At 40.2% G+C, this 9486-nt stretch overlaps 1 protein-coding gene across 2 annotated transcripts in view; it reads left to right on the top strand.

The window, feature by feature from the left end:
• Positions 1-9486, top strand: part of kdm6ba (lysine (K)-specific demethylase 6B, a) — a 190568-nt gene that overhangs the window by 94597 nt on the left and 86485 nt on the right. The window lies entirely within an intron of this gene.

Genomic DNA, 9486 nt, shown 5'->3' with positions numbered 1-9486 from the left:
AAGAGAGAGAGGAGGAGAGCAGGTATTAAAGCTCTGGCGTCATAAATAAAATGTCAGGAATCATTGGTGCGTGTTAGCCAGTGCTCAGGACAGCGTGAAATCTGGCTTCACCTCCTTCTCCTCTCTCCATTCGCTCTCTTTCCCTCCTCCCCCTTTCCCTGTAGAGGGTAATTGAGGTGTATGACCTTGCTGTGGGCCCTAGCAGGTGTGAGGGAGGGAGGAGTTGGCCATTAGCCCTCCAGCCATACAGCCATAAGCTGTGGGTTTATATAGTCCAGGGCTGGCTCGCTGACTGTGGATAGTTGTGTGTGTGTGTGTATATATAGGTTTTGTCAGCATTATAGTGAGAGAGCAAATGTATGTGACAGTGGGCGTATAGATATTTGTTAGTGGGCCAAGATATACGTAAACAGTATATAGGCCTGTACCTAGGTGTTTGGGAGTAGTCTATAGCTTTAACAAATGTGTAATTCATTTGTGTGTGCTGGCGTCTCTACTCCAAAGTAGTGTCAAACAGAACAGCAGTGTGATTTCACATACCCCTCCCCCATCTTCTCTCCTCATCCCCTCCCCCTCTTCTCTCCTCCTCCCCTACCCCTTCTCTTACTCTCTCTCTCTTTGGCTGCACAGTAGCTCCTACATCTGTGTCATGTCACTGGGTTCTGTCGTTCCTAGAGTAACCCTCTCTCTCCCTCTCTCCCTATCAATTCAATTCAAAGGGCTTTATTGGCATGGGAAGCTAATGTTTACATTGCCGAACTAAGTGAAACAGATAATAAACTAAAGTGAAATAAACAATCAAAAAAAGTTTTAAAAGTTTTAAAAAATACATTTCAAATGTTATATTATGGCTGTCTATGTACAGTGTTGTAACAATGTGCAAATAGTTGAAGTACACAAGGGGAAATAAATCAACATAAATATGGGTTTTATTTACAGTGTTGTTTGTTCTTCACTGGTTGCCCTTTTCTTGTGGCAACAGGTTACAAATCTTGCTGCTGTTTTAATATATAGTGGTTCTGGGATATATATATATATATATATATATATATATATATATATACAGTGGGGCAAAAAAGTATTTAGTCAACCACCAATTGTGCAAGTTCTCCCACTTAAAAAGATGAGAGAGGCCTGTAATTTTCATCATAGGTACACTTCAACTATGACAGACAAAAAAGAAATCCAGAAAATCACATTGTAGGATTTTTTATGAATTTATTTGCAAATTATGGTGGAAAATAAGTATTTAGTCAATAACAAAAGTTTATCTCAATACTTTGTTATTTACCCTTTGTTGGCAATGACAGAGGTCAAACGTTTTCTGTAAGTCTTCACAAGGTTTTCACACACTGTTGCTGGTATTTTGGCCCATTCCTCCATGCAGATCTCCTCTAGAGCAGTGATGTTTTGGGGCTGTTGCTGGGCAACACAGACTTTCAACTTCCTTCAAAGATTTTCTATGGGTTGAGATCTGGAGACTGGCTAGGCCAGGACCTTGAAATGCTTCTTACGAAGCCACACCTTTGTTGCCCGGGCGGTCTGTTTGGGATCATTGTCATGCTGAAAGACCCAGCCACGTTTCATCTTCAATGCCCTTGCTGATGGAATGAGGTTTTCACTCAAAATCTCACAATACATGACCCCATTCATTCTTTCCTTTACACGGATCAGTCGTCCTGGTCCCTTTGCAGAAAAACAGCCCCAAAGCATGATGTTTCCATCCCCATGCTTCACAGTAGGTATGGTGTTCTTTGGATGCAACTCAGCATTCTTTGTCCTCCAAACACAACGAGTTGAGTTTTTAACAAAAAGTTCTATTTTCGTTTCATCTGACCATAGATTTGAGTCCCTGGCGGCGTAGTGTGTTACTGATGGTAGGCTTTGTTACTTTGGTCCCAGCTCTCTGCAGGTCATTCACTAGGTCCCCCCGTGTGGTTCTGGGATTTTTGCTCACCGTTCTTGTGATCATTTTGACCCCACGGGTTGAGATCTTGCGTGGAGCCCCAGATCGAGGGAGATTATCAGTGGTCTTGTATGTCTTCCATTTCCTAATAATTGCTCCCACAGTTGATTTCTTCAAACCAAGCTGCTTACCTATTGCAGATTCAGTCTTCCCAGCCTGGTGCAGGTCTACAATTTTGTTTCTGGTGTCCTTTGACAGCTCATTGGTCTTGGCCATAGTGGAGTTTGGAGTGTGACTGTTTGAGGTTGTGGACAGGTGTCTTTTATACTGATAACAAGTTCAAACAGGTGCCATTAATACAGGTAACGAGTGGAGGACAGAGGAGCCTCTTATAGAAGAAGTTACAGGTCTGTGAGAGCCAGAAATCTTGCTTGTTTGTAGGAGACCAAATACTTATTTTCCACCATAATTTGCAAATTAATTAATTGAAAATCCTACAATCCTGGATTTTTTTTCTTCTCATTTTGTCTGTCATAGTTGAAGTGTACCTATGATGACAATTACAGGCCTCTCTCATCTTTTTAAGTGGGAGAACATGCACAATTGGTGGCTGACTAAATACTTTTTTGCCCCACTGTATATATTTTTAACCTTTATTTAAATAGGCAAGTCAGTTAAAGAACATATTCTTATTTACATTGACGTCTCATCTTTTTATGTGGGAGAACTTGCACAATTTGTGGCTGACCAAATACTTTTTTGCTCCACTGTATATATATTTAACCTTTATTTAAATAGGCAAGTCAGTTAAAGAACATATTCTTATTTACAATGACGGCTTACCCCGGCCGAACCCAGACGACACTGGGCCAATTGTGTGCTGCCCTATGGGACTCCCAATCACCACCGGATGTGATGCAGCCTGTTATGGCACGCTGTGGTATTTTACCTAATAGATATATATGGGAGTTTATCAAAATTATATTTATTTTCAAATTCTTTGTGGGTCTGTGTAAAATGAGGGAAATATGTGTCTCTAATATGGTCATAAATTTGGCAGGATGTTTGGAAGTGCAGCTCAGTTTCCACCTCATTTTGTGGGCAGTGTGCACATAGCCTGTCTTGTCTCTGGAGCCAGGTCTGCATACGGTGGCCTCTCAAAAGCAAGGCTATGCTCACTGAGTCTGTACATAGTCAAAGCTTTCCTTAATTTTGGGCTAGTCACAGTGGTCAGGTATTCTGCCACTGTGTACTCTCTGTTTCGGGCCAAATAGCATTCTAGTTTTCTCTGTATTTTTGGTGAATTCTTTCCAATGTGTCAGGTAATTATCTTTTTGTTTTCTCATGATTTGATTGGGTCTAATTGTGCTGCTGTCCTGGGGCTCTGTGGGGTCTGTTTGACCAGCTTGCTTAGGGGACTCTTCTCCAGGTTCATCTCTCTGTAGGTGATGGCTTTGTTATGGAAGGTTTGGGAATCATTTCCTTTTAGGTGGTTGTAGAATTTAACAGCTCTTTTCTGGATTTTTATAATTAGCGGGTATCGTCCTAATTCTGCTCTGCCTGCATTTTTTATGTTTTATGTGGTACACTGAGGATGTTTTTGCAAAATTCTGCATACAGAGTCTCAATTTGGTGTTTGTCCTATTTTGTAAATTATTGGGTTCTATAACTGATTCAATAATATTTTGCCAGATCCTAATTGGGAAGTTGAATTTTATGTTCCTTTTGATGGCCCTTCTTGTCTTGTCGCTCATATTGTTCACAGCTTTGTGGAAGTTACCTGTTATGTTTAGGCTGAGGTAGGTCTAGTTTCTTTGTGTGCTCTAGGGCAACAGTGTCTAGATGGAATTTGTACTTGTGGTCCTGGCAACTGGACCTTTTTTTGAAACAACATTATTTTTGTCTTACTGTGATTCACAGTCAGGGTCCAGGTCTGACAGCAACTCTGCAGAAGATCTAGGTGCTGCTGTAGGCCCTCCACGGTTGGGGACAGAAGTACCAGATCATCATCAAACAGTAGACATTTGACTTCAGATTCTACTAGGGTGAGGCCTTGTGCTGCAGACTATTCTAATGCCCTCACCAATTTGTTGATATACTGTAAATGTTGAAGAGGATGGGGCTCAAGCTGCATCCCTGTCTCACCCCACCACCCGGTGGAAAGAAATCTGTGTTTTTTGACAATTTTAACCTTACATTTCCCCCAACACCACTTTCCCTCAATTTATATAGCAGACCTTCATGGTAAATTGAGTCAAAAGCATGTTTGAAGAAAAAAAAAAGCATGTAGATACTTTGCTTTTACTTCGGTTGGTTTGTTTGTTAATTAGCTTGTGCATGGTGAATACGTTGTCTGTCGTATGATACTTTGGTAAAACGCCCATTTGACATTTGCTCAGGACATTGTTTTCACTGAGGAAATGTAGGAGTCTACAAATGTAGGACCTTAGAAATCTGTCAGTTTAAGCTAGAGATATCAGTGTGCCTTTCCAAATCATGTCCAATCAATAGAATTTACCACAGGTGGTCTCCAATCAAGTTGTAGAAACATCTCAAGGATGATCGATGGAAACAGGATGCTCAAATTGAGTGTCCTTAAAAGGGTCTGAATACATATGTACATAAGGTATTTCTGTTTTAAATTTGAATCATAAAAAAAAAACGGTTTTCGCTTTATCATTGTGGGGTATGTGTGTAGATTGATAAGGAAACCATTTATTTAATACATTTTAGAATAAAGCTGTAACGTAACAGAATGTGGAAAAATTGATACTTTTCGAATGCACTGAACTGTATATGGAGACTGTTTTGTGCCAAACATAAGGGGTTAAATAAATGTTTAAAACAAAAAAATATATACGTATGTTTCCTGAGCTTTCTTTTTTCTCTCAGAACTAACTTCCTTCAGATTTTGTTTTGGGGACTATCTGTTGTTCCATGTCGTGAATCTGTTATTCAATGCATTCGTATGGGTAAATTTTTGTCTTACTGTGATTCACATTCATATGATGAACATATATATATATATATATATATATATATATATATATATATACAATACACACACTTCACAGGGTCTTCAAATTTTGCTTAAATGACATACCCAAATCTAACTGCTTGTAGCTCAGGCCCTGAAGCAAGAATATGCATAATCTTGGTACCATTTGAAAGTGTGTGGAAATGTGAATTTAATGTAGGAGAATATTACACAATAGATCTGGTAGAAGAAAATACAAAGAAAAAAACAACCGTTTTTTTTCTACCACCATCTTTGAAATGCAACAGAAAGGTCCCAGTTCTAGCCATCACTCGGGTTGTAATTCCGATGGTATCCTCAAGATGGCAGCAGCATATGTGCAAAGTTTCAGACGGATAACTTGATGTATTTTTATTTAAAATAAAAAAATCCCCTTTATTCAACTTCTCTGGGATATGTGGGATGGTAGCGTCCCACCTCGCTAACAGCCAGTGAAATTGCAGGGCGCCAAATTCAAAACAACAGAAATCCCATAATTAAAATTCCTCAAACATACAAGTGTTTTACACAATTTTAAAGAAAAACTTGTTGAAATCCAGCCATAGTGTCCGATTTCAAAAATGCTTTACGACGAAAGCACACCCAACGATTATGTTAGGTCAGCACCTAGTCACTGAAAATCAAATCCATTTTTCCAGCCAAAGAGAGGAGCCACAATTTTTTTTAGCACTAACCTTTGATGATCTTCATCAGATGACACTCATAGGACTTTATGTTACACAATACATGTATGTTTTGTTCGATAAAGTTCATATTTATATCCAAAAATCTCACTTTACATTGTTGCGTTATGTTCAGTAGTTCCAAAACATCCTGTGATTTTGCAGAGAGCCACATCAATTTACAGAAATACTCATAATAAACATTGCTAAAAGATACAAGTGTTATGCATGGAATTTTAGATCCACTTCTCCGCAATGCAACCGCTGTGTCAGATTTAAAAAACTTTACGGAAAAAGCACACCATGCAATCATCTGAGTACAGCGCTCAGACACAAACACAAGCCATACAGATATCCGCCATGTTGTGTAGTCAACAGAAGTCAGAAATAGCATTATAAATATAAATATATTACCTTTGATGATCTTCATCAGAATGCACCCCCAGGAATCCCAGTTCCACAATAAATGTTTGTTTTGTTCGATAAAGTCCATCATTTATGTCCAAATACCTCCCTTTTGTTCACGCGTTTAGTCCAGTAATCCAAATTCATGAGGCGTGATTACTAGGTCCAGACGAAAAGTCAAAAAGTTCCATTACAGTCCGTAGAATCATGTCAAACGATGTATAGAATCAATTATTAGGATGTTTTTAACATAAATCTTAAATAATGTTCCAACTGGAGAATTCCTTTGTCTTCAGAAATGCAATGGAACGCAGGTGATCAGCTCATGCCACTCTGGCAGAGCCCTTACTCAATCAGCTCTCATTCGCCCCCAACCTCACAGTAGAAGCCTCAAACAAGGTTCTAAAGACTGTTGACATCTAGTGGAAGCCTTAGGAAGTGCATATGACCCCATAGACACTGTATATTCGATAGGCAATGACTTGAAATACTACAAACCTCAGATTTCCCAATTCCTGGTTGGATTCTTTCTCAGGTTTTTGCCTGCTATATGAGTTATGGTATGCTCACAGACAGCATTCAAACTTCAGAGTGTTTTCTATCAAAATATAATTATATGCCTTATATGCTAATTATATGCATATTCTAGCTTTAATGGCTGAGTAGCAGGCAGTTTACTCTGGGCACCTTTTTATCCAAGCTACTCAATACTGCCCCCCAGTCCCAAACAAGTGTTAACCAGGTAGGCCAGTTGAGAACAACTGCGACCTGGCGTGGTATGAGCGAAGTATGAGCGAACTACATGACATTTAATGTGAAGTCACCCAGGTACATTTGGGCAAATCGTGAAGGAGACATTTGAATTCATATTACATTTTTCTAACTGTGAACTCTCTGAGAGACTCTGGGTTGAGGTCCGTGATAAAGTCTCCTCTATCATTCTCTTCATCTCCCTTTGTTTAAGTATCTCTTCTCCTCCTCTCCCTCTATATTCCTTCCCTCCCTCTTCTCTCTATCTCCATCTCTTTTCTCTCTGTTCAGTAAATATTATCTCTCTCCGCCAGCAGGAAGCTTTCTGTGCAAACACACTTACAGATCATTGCCCTCTCCCATACACAGACATTAAACTGGCTCTGTGCATACATTAATATAATATTAATATAATACCCACGCTCTTCTTTCCATCCATATTGCTATGTGTATATGAGTGTGTGATTTCGAGTATGTGTGCGTGTGTGCAAGCCCTAAGGCTCCTCCCTCCAGGGAGAGACAGACAGACAGGTGTGGGGCAGATTCAGTTCCACCTCATTTCCCCTGCCCTCACACAGCTGGTAAAGGACGCACACGAACGCACACCTACACACAGGTGCATATGGACCCACACACAACAGACCTGAATGCAGGTTTTAAGACTGTGTTCACAAAGTTAATGTTAGGCTGTTGACTGTGTGTGAACTGATTGTACTGTGTATTACTGTAGTCTGGATGTAGCTTGATTCCTAGAATGACAACTAAAGACTGGCAGCCCGTTGCCACGGTGACTGAGACAGATTAAGCAATGGCGTGACATGAGACCAGTACAAAGTCACTACCACAGTCACTCCCCCAACACACACACAACATATTTCATAGTCATAGCCACATACAAGGACCCAGAATTACAATATTCATACCTCTGTTGGATAATTTATTCCGGACATGACAGGACTCATATTCGCGTTACATTTTTCATGCAAGTATCAAAGGTACAGCTTACTCAGCGGAGGTGAGGGGACGTTAATAACAGTGACACCGGGTAGGGCTGTGCTGACATCAGGAGATTGGTGTGATGATATCACAGTGTTTATGAAGGTGTTTTCCCCAGAACATTAGCTAAGATTCCCATTATCTTTTAGTTAGAGTTTTATCTAACATTACGACGATAACATCCCAAAAGTATTCAAAGAATGTCTTTATGAAACAGTGTATTTAAATGAAATATCCTGAGAATGTTCTCATAACATTCACTAAAATCTTGTGCGCACAACATCTGTAAGAAACACCAGAGAACATTCCCTAAAAGTTGTCATTAGGTTTCCAGGTAATATAACAACACAATGTACCAGTCATGTTTTCCCAGCAAACCAAAATTGATTCTGTGCAAGTTCCCAGAACATTTGTTAGGTTTCAGCAAATGTTATCTTAAAAACAAAATCTGTCCAGTCGTGTTGATGATTATAAAATGTTTGTATAAAACATTCACCTGATGTTGCACGAACATTCTTTAAATGTTTCCAGAATGTTTCATTAAGGTTGTGGGAATGGTGTGGTGGGAACATTTTGCACCCTAAAATAAACATTATGGAATCATCCAGACAACTGCATAGTTTTTTGTGTTTTGGGAATATATACACTTAAACAACACAATGTAACTCCAAGTCAATCACACTTCTGTGAAATCACACTGTCCACGTAGGAAGCAACACTGATTGACAATACATTTCACATGCTGTTGTGCAAATGGAATAGACAACAAGTGGAAATTATAGGCAATTAGCAAGACACCCCCAATAAAGGAGTGGTTCTGCAGGTGGGGACCACAGACCACTTCTCAGTTCCTATGCTTCCTGGCTGATGTTTTGGTCACTTTTGAATGCTGGCGGTGCTTTCACTCTAGTGGTAGCATGAGATGGAGTCTACAACCCACACAAGTGGCTCAGGTAGTGCAGCTCATCGAGGATGGAACATCAATGCGAGCTGTGGCAAGAATGTTTGCTGTGTCTGTCAGCGTAGTGTCCAGAGCATGGAGGCGTTACCAGGAGACAGGCCAGTACATCAGGAGACATGGAGGAGGCCATAGGAAGGCAACAACCCAGCCGCAGGACCGCTACCTCCGCCTTTGTGCAAGGAGAAGCACTGCCAGAGCCCTGCAAAATGACCTCCAGCAGGCCACAAATGTGCATGCGTCTGCTCAAACGGTTTGAGCAGTGTATTTTGTGATGTCCCCACAATGTTCCCACCAGACTGTTCCCGCAATCTAATGAAACATTCTGGAAACATTTTAAAGAACAAACAAAATATGTTCTAGGAACGTTCTTGCAACATCCGGTGAATGTTTTTTGCACCTTAAAAGAAACATTGTATATTTATCAGCACAACTGGTCAGTTTTTGTGTTTCCTGGATATATCTTTTGTGATTTCCCCACAAAATAAAATCCAATCAAATAGCATTTGTCACATGTTTCGTAAACAACAGGTGTAAACTAACATTGAAATGCTTACTTACGGGCCCTTTTCAACAATGCCGAGAGAAAAATGCCCCTCGATTGCTCCCACTCCCCCTCTCCAACGCTTAACGCCACCGGTCTACTAACCACCTGTCCTGGCAATCATCATTACGCACACCTGCTCCCCATCATTACGCACACCTGGACTTCATCATCACCTTGATTACCTTCCCTTTATTTAGCCCTCAGTCATCAGTCAATATTGGTTTG

Source organism: Oncorhynchus kisutch, linkage group LG16 (assembly GCF_002021735.2).
Source record: "Oncorhynchus kisutch isolate 150728-3 linkage group LG16, Okis_V2, whole genome shotgun sequence".
NCBI classification, from domain to species: domain Eukaryota; kingdom Metazoa; phylum Chordata; class Actinopteri; order Salmoniformes; family Salmonidae; genus Oncorhynchus; species Oncorhynchus kisutch.
This window is presented reverse-complemented; position numbering and strand designations above follow the sequence as displayed.